The following is a 19648-nucleotide window of genomic DNA, read 5'->3' on the forward strand; positions in this document are numbered from 1 at the left end:
AGCTCTCCTGTTGTGACTTTTATTAAAGTCAATTTATATCTGTCAGATCTTGGCAGTCCATGAAAATTCCCAGTGGGAATACTAGGAGCATATTTCTCCCATCATCATTAGTTGTGTGTCATTAATTTGATAATGTATCAGAAGCATTTGATAGCCCTAGAGACTGGCACTTGCAATCCAGGGCTTCTGTAATTGACAGGAGCTATTTAAGAGCAAACACATTCCTCTAAACCCCAGGTGCACACACACAGCCCCACCGAGCTGCAGCTTTTCTTCAGGATTTACTCTCATACCAGGTGCATGTTTTACTGTGTCTGAACTCAGGTATGTTCTGAGGATTGCCACGAAATTTGTCTGGAATTTCTAACTGAATATTTTGGGAAATTTTAGGTAAGAATTCCAAAACTGGAGATGTACTGAAAAAGGTGTAGCTGTTACACTAATACAGTATTAGAAAGCCAAGTTTTCCACAGAGAAGTAAGGCAATGTTTTCCAAAATCTCAGCTTTTTCCTACTTCACAGGGGATCAGAGATGGAGCCTCTGTAACACCCTTAAATTGGCAGCAGTACTATGAAAAATTATGAAATGGCTGTAAAGCTAAACTGTTATAATGTTTCATTGTTTTGTTCATCCCTGAGTGACTAAATATAATGCTTGTATGCAGCAAAAATAGCTACTGATTAACAGCACCACAGGAGCTCCTTAATTTCAGAAGGCACATACTCTGCCCTCTTCCCAGCTAAGCCCCATGCTGTGGGAAAATGATTTCACAAACTGGAACAGCTCTCAGCAAGAAAAGTTATAGGAGACAGATCAAGATCCTCCTCTACTACTGACCTTCAGCATAGTATGATTATCTTTTAATGAAAGTATATCTAATCTTAAAAAGAAGATGGCATAGGAAATGACTGCCTACTGAGGCTAGGGAGGAGGCAGTTTCAGTTTTCATAACCCTTTTAAAATCTTATTTATGGTGTCCTTTGGATACATGTTACTGCATCCTCACTTCCCGGAGAGGAGAGGAGAGGAGAGGAGAGGAGAGGAGAGGAGAGGAGAGGAGAGGAGAGGAGAGGAGAGGAGAGGAGAGGAGAGGAGAGGAGAGGAGAGGAGAGGAGAGGAGAGGAGAGGAGAGGAGAGGCTGTTTTCCAGTGTTTCTCTCTCCAGTGCCTACAAGGCCTCACAGCAACTCTGAGCTCATGCTTATCCTCAGCTCAAGAGCATTAAAAAGGTGAGCCTGGCCCAGGCTGTAAAGGGCCACCATGACCATTATAGGAAGAAATCAGACTTTATTACACTCCTTATTCCAAGAAAGTAACCACTAATTTCCATTAAAAATTAAAGGTGCTCCTGATGTAAAAACTTCCTGAAGCACATCTGGGCCTGCATTAAACTTTCTGTGCCCTAAAAAAAAAAATGGCAATGTACAAAGTACATATACAGTACAATACAAAGTACATATACAGTACAATACAAAGTATCTGACAATGTGTCTGGATAATTTGCTTTTTCAGAAGGCAGCTGTAGTACTAGCAAGGCTATTGACTTTGAAGTTAATTAGGGATTTGGAGCGTCCTTTTCAGTCTTGAAAAGCTCCATTCACTAGCACCTTCCCACTGTTTTCCCCAAGGCCACTCAGAAAAAAACTCTACTGGTTAGCTTCCCACTAGTTCTACATTTTCTTACTGTGGACATCATTAATTTTCAACTCCTCTGATGCCAATGTGAATTGGTCTCTAGCTGAAAGATTTTTGAACCTGGATGGAAAGGAAGGGACCAGTCCTACCCAAGGAAATATAACTCCTCATAAGTAACTCTCCTTTGCCTTCAAGTCCTGCCTTAAGGCACCAATCTGCAATGACAGACACCTATTATTTTTCTAAGAAATGGCTCATGCTCTTGGTCTGGAGTGAGTGGGGGCTGAGCAGAGAGAACTGTAGGGTGGGAGATTCTCTTGCCATCATCAGCCTGACAGTTCTGCAACAGAACTCACATCTCTGCCATGTGAGCAATGAAATCCCACCTCCTCCACCACCCAAGTACCTGTGTAGCCACAGGGCTGAGGCACAGGTGGCTTTCCCAGGCACATGTGGAGCATTCTGCTGGGATAAGATCCAGAGCCCTTTTGGCAACTTTCACCCTTCCTGTGTCTCACCCCACTGCCTGTATCTGAACTCTCACTTGTGGCCCCTGCCACAGCTGACTCCACCATGCAGCAGAGGCACATCGTGCCAGCAGTCCTCTGACCCACAGATTGTCTCATTAGGAACATGTCCTTATTCCTTCTCACACTGATTTTGTTCCTGGATCACAGGAGCTTAAATCAGCACATTTTATAGAAATTTGGTTGTTACTGCTAGTGGCACTGAGGAGCAGCATGAGTTTCTGCTACAGTTAACTGGTTTCAGAGATTTTAAAGCATTCCTTAGGATGAAGAAGATGAAAAATTTTTCAGTGTGAGAGCTGGCATTCAGGCACTCAAAGAGAAACTATTTATTTTTAATTTGTGTAACACCATAATTGTGAACAACTTCATTGCAGGTGGAAAAAAAATCAAGAGTTTATTGTTTCTATGTGGTGATTTTCCTGCTCCTGTTCCTGATTTATAAAGAATAAAACTACTCATTTTTTGAAATGAAAAGTAGTTAATAAATTTTGCTGGAGCTGTAAAAACAGCTATCATCCACAGGTACCTGGTTACTCTTATGCTGAAGGGTTTGACATCCATTTACTACTAAGGATTGATAGCAGGACCTCCTAATGGATATGCTGACAGTTTCTTAACTCCATTTCTAGCCAAGTATCTCTTTTTATATCTTGGCCTTAAATGTAATGAATCATAATTCTTCCACATTGAAATGCTGCTTCACATCTAGTGAGTTTGTTTTGGCCAGCCTATGGGCTTTTATAAGTGCCTCAAAGTCACAGTGGGTATATAACTTTCCCTGTGACAAGAGGAGGCTTTAGCTCTGGAGAGCGCAGATCCGGCGTTGTTCCACCGCACCCAGTGGAGCAGCCGGAGGTGAGGGCAGCAGATATTATTAAAATTTTGAGAGGGCACTAAATTAATTTCTGATTTGGTAGACCCCCTAAGCTGAGTGTTGTTTTTCAAAGAAGTAGTCTGGGACTTTGTGAACAATGTGTTATACAGCAGAGCAGTTATGCTATAGGGCTGTTATGCTTTGCATTTCATGTGAGACCACAGGATATAGCAAGAAGTGAACTGCATCATGTAGTTCAATGAGAAATGATCTTATAAGATACTTATCTCGTGTTCAGACCTACCTGAACAACTTTTCTCCTATAGAAACCAAGAGATTTAGTTGCAAGCAGCTTCAAATAATTCCTTACTCTATAATATCCCTTCATCTCTGTTTTTCACAGACCTAAAAGTATATTTTTCAAATGCAAATTACGTAGGTTTTGCCTTTTACTCTTGTATCTAATGCAGGGTCAAACATATCACTAGCACTAAAATAAACATTCATAATAATAACCAGACAGTGGCTAAAACACTAACTCTTAGTAGGACAAACAGGAATACTTTCATCTCTTGTTATACAGGGGATGCTCTATTGTTATTCTTCAAGTCATGGCATCAAAGGAGGCCTGAAAGTCTTAGGAAGCTGCTTGATATTTCTAGACTGTAATCCTCTTTGCTCCTTTGTGATTTGCTGAGAATCCCCAAGAGAACTTCACAGGAAAACATGACTATTTTTTTAAGCTTTTTATTAGGATATTTTGCCTGTCTCATTTATGTAATCCCCTCTCATTTCTTGTCATTTGGATGCAGGAGTTTCCCTGTGCATCGTTTCAACATGTAGAATTTCAAAGTAGGTTTCAAGAGCATAATTCACACCACTGATTATTATAAAAACCCGACCTTTTAACTTGCTTGTTACTTCCCATTGTCAGATATTTGCCAATATTTTTCAAGAGGAATCAATCTTTTCTTCTCGCTATTTGCCTGAAATTAAATTTAGAGATTAAACTCAGATTAGATTTGTCTTTTGTTTACCAGACAAAATTAATTCTAAGCCTGTATATGGTGAAATATTAAAAAAAAAAAAATCCCGCTTATATTTTGAATTTTCAGGAGAGAGAAAAAGCATAACTATTCCATTTTCAGCCGCTCTCAAACAGTACAAACCCCAAGCACATGATTTCCACTCTAAGCATGATGACCATGTACTGCAAGCTGGTGTGCCAATATGCTTTGTAGTGCAAATGGCATAAATCTGTGCTGTAGCTGAAGGTCATGTCATAATTGTAGCTCTGTGTCTTCTTTAAAAACAAAGTGTCAACACCACAAACCTAAGAAATTAAAGGGGAAAAAACAACAAAATAAACAAATAAACAAAAAATACCAGAAAACAAAAAAAATTACCCACCAAACTGATACCTATGTTAGAAGGTGCAAAAATTTTAGCGGGAAGAATCAATAGCTACTTAAAAGTCAGGAAATGGCAGCTCACATTTACCCTGTGGTATATCAACACATGATCACAGAGTGCTCCTCCAGGAGATCCCTCTGCATTCTCTAGGAGGGACTGAAACACGGCAGAGCAGAGTCAAAGCCTCTTGAATAATTGTATTGAAGAGCTTGATTTTACAAACAAAAAAACCATCCTTACCTGGTTGTTTCTCTGTTACTTTGTTAGGTTTTGCAAGATAAAAACCAAACCCAAATGTTGTTCAAGAACACAAGGTTGATGATTTGTATACTGCAGGACAAAATCTGAGATGAACACTTCACCAGTGTGGGTCAGATGCCAAAGTACCAACCTGTTCAGGATCTGTGTCTGACCACCCACGGACAGCAGAGCAATGGGAATGGTGTTGCAGATGTGCATCCAGGAAGCAGGATCAAAAGAGATGTATAGAAATAAGGCTGCATGTGTGTTGCAGATGTTACTGGAGTTTTGGGTTCCCGATCCCCTTGTTTGTTTGCTTTTAAAATATCTATGGCTCTTGTAGGGCATGAGCAAGCTGATTGCAATGGAGATATACACAACAGTTTCACCAGTTTCACCAAAACCAATGAAATCCTGAGACTGCATTTCAGATTAACAAAGAAAATTCACCAAGTATGAAGATGAAACAACTTTAAGAGGAGCAGAGATTTCTTGTTCCCTGTATAACTTCTTTAAGAAAATGCTAGGTAGCCCTATCCTTTAGCTGCTGTATATCAGCAGCAGAAACCTGCAAGCAGGGAGTTATGTAGAAAAATTTTAACTGTAGTTGCTATAAATTTGGACTTTTTGAGAGAGGTTTAACTAATGTATGTTCAAAGGAAATCAAACCAGAACATTAAAAATTGGTTTTCTCATCTAGAAAAAATGTGCTTTTGTGTATAAGAACATGGATGAAGCCATTTCAAAACCCACTTTGCAGTATGCTGCTTCTACACATAGCTAGTAACACAGAAACAAGGGAAGAGTGTAATAAATATGATTATACCTACAAATTATTTTTCCCACCTGTGTCCCTCAAATTCAGCATGTCTTTGGGTAATACATATCTGATCATAGTGTTTAATGGCCTAAAATAGAACTTTGCTGGCCAAGCCAAAGTGAAAGGACACATTAGAAGACTTTCTTCATTCCTCATCTATACTCATTTTAAAGTCTGAAAACCTGGTATATCATTTACCTTGAAATATTATTTAACTTGAAATAGTATTCCATTATTTCGATTCAGCATCTGTATGAAAATGTCCTTGCTGGCAAACTTAAATCTGTTAGCATTATTCATTTATTTTTCTTAGCAATGTCATGTAGAACATGTATATTTGGTGGTGTGTGGTGGAATTCTATCTCCTCAAATGCCCTTTATGGCCTCATAACATTTGTGCAAGTCACACTAATATATACATGACTACTTCAGCATTTACTGGCCTCTGAGTTCATGCAAAAAACCAGTTCTAGCCTCAAACTATAGTCATAAATGCAAATACACGGGTTTTATGCTCTAATATGCGATCACTAGGCAGAAATTAAGTTTTTCTACTGTTGTATCATGCCAACGAATAAGGGAATTGATATGCAAATCTAATTATTGTCAGATTGGATACTCCAGGTAGGCAATAGATGTATCAAAGGAAAGTATCAATCCTCCCAGAAAAGGAATAAGTTATGATAACAAACCATATTTCTGCCACAGCAATGATTTTACTGGTAAACCATGCTCTTTCTACCTTTTTCAAAGCTCTGCCAAGCAAGAACAGGATCCATGTTTGCTTCTAGAACTGGTTTGGGAGTGATGCTCAGTACTGCAGGGACTGATATCCTGGTTTAGCAGTGCTGCTCCACTGCAAGGCTGTGGTTTGTGCTTGCACTGAGATCAGAAGGGACACCACTGGTGACAGGATTGGCATCTGTCATGACCAGACTCACCCTGCCTGGTTCCTGCCCATGGCTGATTGTACTGTGGGCAATAAAAGGCAAAACAAATTATTGGAAATTACCTGTTAGAGAGACTCTGGTGATAAAAACATTAACAGGAAATACGCAAACATTTCCTTTTTGGATTTGTTGTGGCTGAGCCTCTAGATTTCTCATTGTTTCTGCTTTACTTCTGCTTCTAATAACTATTTTCTGTGCAGTTGCAGTAAATTTGACTGATAGCTTGTTCATCCAGGAGAGTTTCATGAATCCCTTCTCCATGACAAGTTTGTTTGGGGCTCCGTTAACCAGAGTACAGGGTTTTCAGAGGACACAGCCTAGGACCATGCTACAGGCACTTAACCATGTGTTTAACTCCCATTCAGCAAAACACTAAAACTATTTATTTTGATGGAATGTAACCATATTTTTATAAATTCATGGTATTTTTTTTTCTGAATAGGTAGATATTCTATAAATTATGTTAATTTAAATTTTGGAATTGCTTGTTTAAATCCCCAAAATAAAAGGAGGGGTAGGGGAAACGCAACTTAATTTTTGTCTACACTTTCTTTTTAGCTTGAGTCATGTTTAGCAACAGTCGCTCCAGAAAAATCTCCCTCAGATCATCTCCCAAGAAATCTACTAAATTGAGTCATGACCAAATTTTCATAGTAAAATGAAAAGAGAAATCTTAGCAAAGATAAGAAAGAAACATTATTAAGATGCTACATCTATTTGAATCAAAGCAAAATTTCTCAAGACAAGCTAAGGGGATTTATTTAGCTTGTCCAGCTGACAGACAAAATTGCAACACTGCAGCAATTCCTATGTACTTCTTTCTTTTTTTTGATTTACAATATAAATCACATAAATTATGCTTCGCCAGCTATCAAACCTCATGTCATGCAGACAGTCCTTAGCTGAGGAAAACTGGCATCCGCCTGTCCGACTGCACAAGTAAGAGAAAGTATAAATAAAGCATAAATGATGAATTTAACCTTCCCTCCCTCCCTGGCTGCCGTTAACAGCTCAGGACCCACAGCACACTGTGCTCCTGTGATGTGCCCGTGCGGTAGAGCCTGCAGGACTGTGGCTAACCCCTTTCCAAGTACAAACACCTGTGAAAACAAAATTAGCCCTGCCAATATGTCTAAGAAGAAATGCTTTCCAGTAGGTTATAGATATAATATTCACCCCATTCAGGGGAATCCAAACAAAACACAAATGTCTTATTGGGGCAAGAGGATATTAAGAATAATAGACAGATTATATGATAGTTTATTGAAGGCAAAGGAAGAGACATTAGTCATAGTTTTGTTATAAAATGAGACTTAATCAAAGAGGAGTGGGTTAGAGGTCATGTGTTCTATTTGTGCTATTATTATTTTTAAATCATTGAGACTTCCATGAGTGGCAAAAGAAATGATCCTGAACAGTAAAAAACAAGCCAGACCTCACTGGAGCACTTCAAGATGAGCCAAGAGAATCCACTGCACGAGCCCTGCTGGCTGTATGCTAATCTTCTTTTTATGTCTTTTTAACAAGGGGTGATTGGAATATAAGATCACCTTTGCCAGAGAAGTTTGTCTCAACAAACCACTAAGCTGTCTGTGGTATTCTTAGTGACATGCAGCAACCTGATCAGGATATAACTTCTCACAGAAACAACATTGTTCTTTTATGCTGCTCCTTTTCATTTCATTAATTTTTTTTAAGTCAAACAAGATAACTCTAATACATGTGTTGAACTTTTGTTCTATTTTATTATGCATATTAATTGCCAGATACTTGGTTTTATGCTGAATCGCTGGGGAGAGAGGCTTAACTATTCTATAAGACTGTACACTATGTGATTTACTATGATAACAGTGCATTTACATGGACAATCAATTTTTTAAAATTGCAACTATAACTGCACCTATATATTTTGTATGCAGAGCTAAAGTTTTGCATTTTAGGCCTTAGAGATATAGGTCAGGATAAAATTTGTAATATATTTTTTATGGATGAAAAGTTGCTTCCTGCAATAGCAGTATCAGAATTTTATTTTAAATCTAAGCCCATACAGAAATTTACAGCAGAAAATTGTTTAGAGCATTCAGCTGACCTTAGGGTATAATGCTTTTGAAAATTTCATTCACACTTTGAGCAGAATAAAAAAATCCCTTTTTTTACATTCACACTATATAATGAAGCCTCATTGACTTAAATGTAAAAATTGTACACAGATCTCAAAACACCTGGTAGACATCATTTTCATATCAAAACTAAATATAAAGAGCAGATACTTCTTGTATACAATGAAAAAATATCTTTACATTTACCTTACCTTAACTCCTTGCCCACAAATTTTTCTCCATAACATTTTAAAAATGTCTGCATAATTTGTAATGTTTTCTTATTTTACGGTGACAACTTTCACAACTAAATATCTTGGAAATAAGAATGTTTCTTCCACCATCCAATCTATATTTTCCCTTTTGTAGTTCTTATGCACTTATTTCAAGCTACTTTCCAATGTAGGTGAAGTGTACTTTTGTGTCAAGGATTTTAATTTATCCAGGCTCTTTTTGCTGCCCTCACTTTTTCTGCTGGCTAATTACTGTATCACGAAAAATAAGGATTATTTAGTTGTTTTGTTTTGGCATCCTATTATTTACTGCTTTACTTTTCTTTCTTTTCAAGATCATAGTTGTTCAAGCTGCCTGCTCTTATCTGACACAGGCTAAAATCATCAGGCAGCTGAGTGCCACAAGGCAAAAATCACCTAAAAAGGAGCTCCCAGACTTCACAGGCAGTCTCCTCCAGTCTGTCCAGTCTTCTGTGGAGCACCACTGGTCTCAGTCCAGGACTTCTTAGCCTACTGCACCAAGTCAGCAGCACTTATTTTATTTTTTTATTTGAGACTAATCTAAGACAGGGCCCTTCTCTGCGACAGCCCCCTTTTGTCGAGACAGATTTTCTATTTTGTTCACTGATGGAAAAGTTTTGGGTTTCAGCTAAGGAGGCAAGAAGCAAGTTCAAAATCCTGTCATATTTGAGAGGATTTGACCCAACTTTGTTCCTTCTTTAATGATCCAATCTATTGTCATAGAACCATTTAGGTTGGAAAAAGCTTTAAAGTCATCAGGTCCAACAGTTAACTTGAAACTGCCAACTCCACCACTAAACCACATTCTTAAGCACCACATGATGATCTAGTTAAAATGATTAGAATTATGCTTATGAATTATATTATTATAATTATACTTATGAATTATACCTTTGCTTCAAGGACTTGAATTTTTTTTACATTTTTACAATAATCCTTCAACAGCAGAGGCATGTACATACATTTTATGCACCTATATAGATCTTAGGGATTTATAAGAAAAAGATATGAAAATTGTGTATAATCAGAAAAGAGAAAAAAGGAAAGGAGAAGGGATTTTGAGGCAGCCAGGGACAGAAGGTGTTAATAAGGTGTAATGGGGTTAGTTGGAAGGGTTAACATTAAAATCAAAACCAAACCAACTACTCAGCAATAGTTTTTTGCCTTGACATCTTTGTCTCTTTAAATTATTATGTGTGTAGAGTCTCTTATTTGTGGTTTTATGAATATGTGCATTACTTACAGAACATACCTGGCAGTCTGGATACCAATGCATCAGGACATTTAATGGCAGTGTGTGGTTAATTGAGTTCCTATATGAGGTCTATCTGAGTTCATAGTGACAATGTAAAACTGGGAAAACCTCAGAGAAACCCTTGCATTCTAATGGGCAGCATCCCCCATTCTCTTATTTCTGTAATTGCTTCCCTACCACTCAAATGAATCTAAGGAATTGGAGTTCAAACAGTTGTGGAGTTACAAATGCTTTTTCTCAGCCCTCAGGGTAACTGTTTTGTCCTTTACCATGATAAAGGACAAAAGGATAAAATATCCTCCAATATTTTTAAAAATTTATCCCCTAGTTCGTAATTTAACTCATCCTTCATACAGGGGATGTTAGTGAGGCAAGAAAGCCTCTGACAGATATTTATTTACCCAAGCCACAGATTATCAGGAGGGGACAGGAACAATTTAGCATGTTACCAGGAGGAAGAGCATTTAGCAGCAGCTAGAAGTTTCCTTTGGTTTGTCACCAGCTCCAGTGTTTGAAGATGTAACACACCTCTGAGTGTATTCACCTCTGTCCTGGGGGGACCAGCTGAAGTGTTTCCTGTCAGGGTCCAGTATCAATAGCACTCTGAGGGGTCTCAGTGACCCCTATAGCCTGTGCTCAAGTGGACAAGCAGCCAGATGGTCACACATTTCTGCATTCTTTCACTGTGTTTTTCTAGCATTAGATATACACGGTGTCATCTTTGTCTCTCAGATCTAAAGGGAACAAAGCTCTTGAAGAGCAACTTACTTGCATGGCAGGAATCAACATGGTGAATCTGAAAAAATTAAATTGATTACCAAGGGAAATGAAAATCTGGAAATGTTTCAGGGTTTTTTCTGGGTTTTAAATGCTTGTAAACAATAAGCATACAAGCTGCTTAAAGCCATTATCTTCATAGGGATAGAAACATTCACATTTATATGCATTCAAAATAGTAATCTTAGACTGAGCAATCAGTATAATCCTAATAATTTGCAAACAAAATAAGTGCTATATTCTGTTAACAAGCAGTGCAATATTTGTTAACAATCTTGAATTTTGAGGACAAACTGTGAAGTCCATTTAATGACTCCTAGGTCTTCAAAAGATTGAAATGTCAAAGGGGAGGAAAGAAGAGGAAGAGGAAGAGGAAGAGGAAGAGGAAGAGGAAGAGGAAGAGGAAGAGGAAGAGGAAGAGGAGAGGAGCTCAGACTACAGATACTTTATGGACTGCAAGCTACCATGATTAATCCTTTAAAACTAGAGTAGATTTCCCAGTGCTCAGAGAAAGCAGACCAGGCACACTGGTGCTGATCAGCTGATGAACAATTAATCTCACACCCTCAGCCCCATCATATTGCTGTTCAAAACTATGGAAAAGCACATGCAGCTCTAAGTACTTCAAGTTCTGACTGCATGGAAGATGACAGATTTATGGTGTCTTATGTTTGAGTAAGAGGAATAGATGGAAAAAATACTGTTTAGGATCCTCAGACTAGGTAATGGTCTATGAAACAAGTATATAACAGTATTTAACAGAAGGTAGTCTTTAATTACAGTGTCAAAGAGAAAGTGTATAAAAATGTCACCATGCATCACTAAGAAAGAAAATCATATATTTATCTGCTCTCTCCCACGACCAATTGTATACAAGAAATACACCCAAAACCCAGTGATTGGTAGATTCACTGGTGAACCTCACGGAGAACTCATTTGGCTTAGCTCTAAAATTAGCTAAACCAACATCCCTACAGGATCTGGAACCAGAACTTTTGTGTCTTGGATTTGTCTATCTGAGAACTGCAGATTTAAAAAAAAATAAATATTCATCATGTTAAATTTTCAATTATTCAAAAAATGTTGCTTGTTTATTCCTAAGGAGGATTCAGTTTAATTACATACTGCTTAACTTCTCCTAATGACCAGACATATTATTTCCAGTGCCAAGGTCTACAACAAGAGAACAGATTGTAGTCTAACTTTTTCACTCTTGTCTAACTCTTAATTCATAAATAGCCAAAAGCCTGAAAAAATATATGTAGAACTATGTCTGATAGAATTTATTTGCAATTTCTTCTTTCCTCAAGTCATGTTCCAGTCACTCAGCCTTTGTTCACTACTGCTGAATGTATTTTATTAGCTGGAGTGTGTATTTGTGTCAGTTTAGGAGGGTCTGAAAGCTTCACTAAAACTCTGGCACAGCACATTTTTTGCCAAATATTTTAGATTCATTAAGAAGTTGAAGATATCAAAGCTTGAGCCATTTCTCTCCTTTTTTCTATCATCATCTATGGGCTCCTTTCATCTCCTTCCTCCTCCTCTGTGTTCCTCTACTCCTTTAATCTCTCCCCTGCTCTTCCTTTCCCCATCAGAACAGGAATGTGTGAACATTTATCTGTGTCTTTGCTAACATGAAAATTCTTCCACCCTCTCTCCAACCATTTCCTCTCACTTAATGAACAAAAAACTCTCAGAAATTAGCACATCTTATTTTCACTCAAAATCTTCTCAGCCTAAAATTCAGAGCTAAATAAAACTCAGCGTTCTGAACACTGCATAGGGCCCAAGGTTCAGAAGTGCAACAGTTTTCTAAATGAATTGGAGAGCTGGACAGAAATAAGTTAAAATGACACAAGAAACCCCCCTACTTAGGCACAGCCCCTCCTTGGCCCAGCTGTCTGGTATTTGTAAATGTTTTCAATCAATTCCACTTTTTATCATGCCTGCCCACATTACCCAGCTCCAATTTTGCTCTGGGCAGCTGTACATCTGTGCAACACAGCATGCTGAGGCCTGAGTGTCTCTAATTAGGAACTTAACACCTCTAAAACTTTCCATGTGGGCTCATCACAATTAGAACTGGCTGCTGTTTCCCCCATGGCTGTGCTGGGCTGAGATGGCTTCATTGAGTGACCTGTGACTTCCAGGTGCCTGTCTTGGTTTTCAGCTTCCTCACGCTCCTGAGTGCTTCCTACAACATGACTATGTCCTTCCCTGCCCCTTCTAGTCTGTTCCAAAATGCTTCAAAGCAGAATATTTTCTCTTCAATGGCCTGAACAACAACTGAAAAATAATTACTTTGATAATGGAGATATATATCTATATATCTATATATCTAGACATATAGATATATATATGTATAGATGTATAGATATATAGATATATAGATATATAGATGTATAGATATATAGATATATAGATATATAGATATATAGATTTATAGATTTATAGATTCATAGACATATAATGGCTCTCTCCTCCCAGCTGCCCAGCAATTCCAGAGGGGTGTTCTAGCCACGGCTCCTGGGCTCTCCCATCCCGGGGTCTGCAAAGCCGCCAAGCAGAGCTGCCTGCAGGTCTCTGGGAAAGCTGGCTGTACGCCCGAATTCTGCGATCAGAAACTCGGGAAAATTTGACTGCTTGTGGGTGACCACTAGAGGGAAATATTGCTCTGTTAACCAGACTTCTTTGGAGGAATTTTACTGCATTTTTTTCTTTATTACTATTATTTTTTAAAAGGAAATATGTAAAATGTATGCTCTACCTTTTAATAATTTGTTCACTGCTTTTTACAAGAGAACAATTTCGATTTAAATATTAATTTTCTTAAAGCAGAGGTTTATATTTAACACAGTCCAGTCAGAGTGAAATGAGTCAAGCTTACTGTCCTAAGTGCATGAATCTGTCCCTGAACACCTTTTGCTATCTGATTAATTTTTCTTGCTGAAGGTTTACCATAGGGGTATAGTTTCAGTTTTCATTCTCTTCTGAAATATTTTCTTTCTCATTTTCACAGGTAAAAGTGCTGTGATCCCAGAGTGAGAAAATTTCCATTAATGAAGTTACAGGTTTTTGATTCAGGACTGCAGCCCTTGTCTCTAAGTCATTAAGCAATTCGTTGAATCATACTGCAATGATAAATCACACTGGGATGTTCCAGTGTACACAGCCATTGAGCACTTGGGAGTACATGACTTCCTGATATGATGTGTCTGCATTTTTAAATAAACACATGCCTGTATTCTCCTGTTGCTTGTGTACTGCAAGCATCTCCTGTTTGAGTGCCCAGCACAGTGAGACAAATTGCTAAACTCTAACAGCATGGTCAGCAATAAAATGCCCAGAGAAAAGCAATAAAATCAGGCGTCCCCAAAAAATCTGAAGATGTTAACAAAAAAATTTCTTCACATGAAACATGAAATACAATCAGGAGATTGTATTGTGGTGTCTATATATATTTTTTTTAAGTGCAAGTGCTAAGAATCAAGTATGTGGTAATACTTTTGAGAAGTATGATTTGAAAATTATTTGAGGTGTTTCATAATGAGAAGTAGTTTTTAAAAACAAACTAGTATTCTTAAAACAACATGTTCATATGCATTGAATTGCTTGAGTCATGACTAAAAGAACAAGTAAACATAACACAAGTGTGGATAATTTTAAAAGAATTATGGCCTATTGTAGGAGAGGGGTTAATACTTTTTTTAGCTTGATCTTAAAAATAAAAATTTGTGGGTTTTTTTTTGTGTGTGTTTTTTCCCACTCTGTAAGGGATTAATATATTTTCTGATTTCACTCAGACAGCAGCTCTAAATCATCCTTCCACAAACTATTTCTGAGCTTGCCTAATGCTACAATGAAGCCATCCTAGTTATGTTATGCCAAGCTACTGCCAGGTATAATGAGAAGTTTTGGATGTAACATCCACAACTTATGAAAGCCCGGATTTTGTTTGTTGCAGTATTTTGTGACAGATTCATCCAAGATGCAATTGAATAAAATTTATGAAACTTGATGTTTACCATCACTAAGTAAATATTATAACAAACAGTAGTAAGTGTTGATCACTCAGTAACAACTAATGCTAGATGATGGAAGCTGTTAATTATGGGTTTTAATGAAAGAAGGTGAAGGATTTTTTTTTCATATGAGGAATAACTCATCTTTGTTATTGGCTGAATACACATGCGAAGCAACAAGCACAAGAAATTTCCATTTCTTCCACCTTGAAATATTACTCCTGATTTCTATGATAAGTACTTCGGTTTTAAGAATATGCAGGATTAGCCAGTCTTCTAGGAGAGATGGAGGGAAAAGGTAAATGTTAGCACAGGAGTTCACCCCATCGATCAAAACTGCTTTTTGGATGGTGCCTCCTCTGCTCCCCTGTGTGAGCCCCTGCCTTGCTTCCACCAGGCTGCCAGGTCCAGGGGACAGTCTGACCACATTGGTCCTTCTAAAAGGCAAAATGGATGTCTTGTGCAGCATATCTGAGAAGTGTCAATAGCTTGATTTTCATAGGCTTATTATTCACATTGCAGGTAGTTTCTGGAGAAAATCATACTGAAATAAGTGGCTCCATCACAGTGGGGGAGTTTGGTCTTTCATTTCCTGAGTTTGGATCTTAAATGCTTTTAGGCACTTACGTACCCTGGAGACACTTTTTACACTGTTCTGATGGGCACAGTACAAACACTAAAATCGACAAACAGATTGAAAAGCAGTCCTCTCCTCATGTGTGTTATTTAAACTGCTAAAAGGATAAAAACTTCAATTTGTTCCACAACAAAACTATACTGTTGCTAATCTCTTCTTCTGATCAGTCAGAAGAAAAGATCAGTCATTTATTGCTTGTATTGGTCTGCTGTATTAACATATCTGTTAAAAAGAAAGCATAATTTTAAGTGCAAATTTGGTAAAGATTGTTTCTGATCTAAAGCTCAGATATAGAGAGAGTACTTTTTGTAGCATGAGATCTAATGATATTCAACAATTTCAGAGAATAAAGTAATCTAAAAATCTTTGTGCAGCTGGGAACTCTGGACCACAGGATGAATTTTGCTTATTCTTGGATCAGAAATAAGTCAGCAAAGTATTACTTGAAGCACAAGTAAAATCTGATAAACCACCTAATAACAATAAGAGGGGCGGGGGGGAAGTGACTCTTGTTCTTCATATAGGGAGTATGACACAATCTGCATTATCAGAAGCTGATGTGTTCAAGTATGTTCAAACATTCATCCAGGATGTTCCTTCCTACACATAATTCAGGTTAAAATTTCAAAATGTTTGTGTTAACACTCCAATTCAAAAGGACCTTTTTATGACAGGTTGACCCAGACAGTCCATCAAGTCACTTATGGTTTGGTCTCCATTAAGTCCGTAGCTGCATAAGCAGAAAAGATCACATTTTAACTATTGTTGGAAATTAAGTTAAACACCAGAAAATAGGTTCTTTCTACATGAAAATATTTTTTAAAAATGGGCATGGGGGGAGGTGTTTTTCTGACTTGGTATATTTGAGATAACAAACATGCATTATGCACAGCATTAAATTCTGCTATCTCTTTTCTACTGAAGATTTTCAGTTTAAGTTTGATCCATTCCATTATTTTCCTGCAAGATAGCAATCATTGTCTAAATGTCTGGTCTTAGACAACTGGAAATAAACAGAAAAGTAATATTATCGAAAGCAATATTTGGCTATGTTTTCAGTGGGCTGTTCATATTAGAAAAACCCCACATTTTTCATTTTAGCTATAAAATGAGCTACTCCCAGCTCTTTTCCCTGGACATTGCAAAGCAACCATCTAGAACATGCTTTGAGACTGACAACTTTCTTCCAAATATGGGTAACATTTTAATTTTCCCTAGACCGTATTTGAAGTCCTGTTATAAAATGTGTGGGGATCAAAATCCCTCCTTCTGAGCCAAGACATTAAGAGCCAAGTGTTTTAAAACTTAAGATGACCGAATGCCAGGCAGATTACGCACCTAAAGTTCCATGCAGATGTACTCCACAGGCAGCATTTAAACTCTGTTTGGGAATGTCTGAGAGGTCGGAAGGAAATCTTTTGCCTGGGAGGAGAAACATGCAGAGTGCACCTACCTTCTGTGTATCCGTTCATGAGCTCTGTGCCTGGATATAAAGAAATAGAAATACATAAATCAATTATAGAGTCTAGTGGAAAATAAAAAAATAAAAACTGCCTTAATTTCTCAAACCAAGGAGAAAAGCTAACATCTCATGTTATTTCCATCTTCTCAATGAAAACCACTGTAGAGTCGATTACATAGGTACTAAAGTATAGTTTATGTGTGGGAGTAGCTGAAAAATTCAGCAATTGCACAAATGACTACAAAAGAGGCCTTCCTTTCATAACAACACAAAATACTATTAATTCACTTCAAGTTAGAGAGTTCACACACAAGTTGTCAGTTTGTGTGGCAGAAGGTATATTCATGAAGGTGTATTCATGAAGGCGTAAGACATACCCAGTTCAAAATTAGTTGTAATGCTCTATGTTGGCTGGACTTCATTCAAAATAGGCACTTCTCAAACACATATTCTTTAAATTTTGTCTGTGTAAGTGTAATGTACAGTAGGTTCCAGAAGATTTGTCTCAATTGTACTGAACAGATGCCCCTAATTAATTAGATGAACACCCATTAAGGAACTCAAGGATGGCATAATGTGATCCTATTGCCACAATAATGGACTTCCCATGCCTCTACAAACAGGAGAAGTTGTCTTCCAGCTTCAAGTTTCTCCATTTCATTAAGATTGAAAGACTGAGTTTCCTTCTAATTTCAGTCACTCCCTTAAATTTGTTTCAGGTAATTTTTTTCAGAAGTTATGAACAGGATCAGAGAGGTGACTGTTGTGTCCCAACTCCTGAGTGAGGACTCCTAAGGGCATTACCCCTCAATAATAAAGATATAAATAAAGCTTATGTATTGCATTGGAAATCTAAAATTTTATTTTCCTTGCACCCAAAAAGTTGCAGTGATAACTGAAATACCATTAATATAACAAAATATGCCTCTCCCACAACATGGCTGCTGGTCAAAAAACACAACTGCTGGGAAGACCAGCTAAAGAATTAAACAAAAAAAAAGTCTATCACTTCAGGAAACCCTCATTATTATGGAGGCACTGGAGTTGTCAGCTGAAAGACAATACAGACACAACTTGGCAGACAGAAGAATAGGTGTCCTCTGACTCGTGATGAGCTTGGGGCAATGCAGTCATACTGCAGTGAACCTGAGGAACATGCCTTTCACAGAAATGTCAGGTTAATTCTTTCTGTTCCCATGGACCAACTGCTGCTGAAGGAGACATGTCCAACCTTTCTGCTCTCAAAGAAATAGATAATACCAGAATCCTAAACAACCTCTCTCAGCATTTATTAATCAGAAGTGTATGTTTGAATTTCTCCACTTCTGTTACACTTTAATATCTATGGAACAAAAAAATACTCATTTAAAGACTACCATAATGTATCTAATGTCTGCATTTTAATAATTCATAGAGTGAAAGAAGTATTAAGAGCTTATTTGTGTAAGTTGGTCCTCTCCACCATTTCTTTTCCTGCCTTCCAACAAACCGTAGCTCTGGATCTTACTGCTCAACTTTTCTCCTAAAAAATGATTTGGCCTTGTGCAGGAGGAACTTTGCTCCAATAGAATGTTCTAAAAAAAAATCTAAAGTTAAAATATATTTGCAAGAATTTTCAGAGAATCAAGAGGTCTGCTTTATATGTGTTCCATTATTTGCTTATGAGTGTTAACTGTCAATGAAAATTATATTAATCTCTTTCTGTGTATATATATATGTATATTAAATATATAATTAGTATGAATATTCCATAAAATCAGCAGTTTTACCATTTTATCAAAATATTCTTCTCAGGGAATTTATGGCCATTGGGAATATAAGCATATCCTTGACATTGTCCATCTGTCCGTGTAAAACAGCACAGGCAAAGTGCCAAAAATGGTTTTTGGAGCAAAGATTTGTTTTCCTCAAAATGTTTCTGGAGACCCATTGTAACAATGAACCCTCAAAATGAGGCCTGTCCTTGAAGCTCCAGGGAGTGACACATCTGCTGACATGATTGACAATCCTAAGCTCCCTCACCTGAGAGTGGCCCAGCAATTTGCTGGTCTGCCATGGTGAGGGCAGGCATGTGTGATTTCATGATGCTCATGGAGAATTTGCCTTGCTTGATTGAACACTGCACTTCCTGATCAGTGTAAAGAGCATCACTGAAGTTTCTATTATGACTATTTGCAAAAAGCATGGAGTACCTCATCTGGGCTGTCAAGAGAGAAGTCATGTAAAAAAACAAGCCTTGGTTAATTTTAGGCAGAACCAAGTTTGGGATGATCCAGAAAAGCAAGGTTGTCATGTTGCTCTCTTTCAAAAGGTACCTCTGGGCTTTTATGAGAGGACATTTAAATTCCATTGACATCCTAGCAGCAGCACTATAATTTTTACAATGTGCTGAGTGGCAGCAGTTGTGGTGACCCCTCTCTGTGTTCCCAGGAGAGTTTGCATGAAGGTGGCTGTGCAGCACAAGCAGCAATGGGTAATGCTCTGTGTCCTAGAGCAGGCACAGACTGAAGACCCTGCATTGTCATTTCATCTTGGGGAATGCAGACTATTCCAGGACAGGAGCTCATGAATGCTCCATAAAATGATGCCACAACTGGCCAAAACGCTGGATAACTCTGAGACAGCCTCTTTTGTGACACTGCTTTCATACTATCTCACAAACAGCTGTACCCTGTCAGCAATAAGATCTGCTGCATGTTTCAAATCATAACAGTTAACCATTGTGAAAGTGTAAGCTGGC

The sequence above is a fragment of the Zonotrichia leucophrys genome, chromosome 4 (genome assembly GCF_028769735.1).
Source record: "Zonotrichia leucophrys gambelii isolate GWCS_2022_RI chromosome 4, RI_Zleu_2.0, whole genome shotgun sequence".
In the NCBI taxonomy this organism is placed as follows: Eukaryota; Metazoa; Chordata; class Aves; order Passeriformes; family Passerellidae; genus Zonotrichia; species Zonotrichia leucophrys.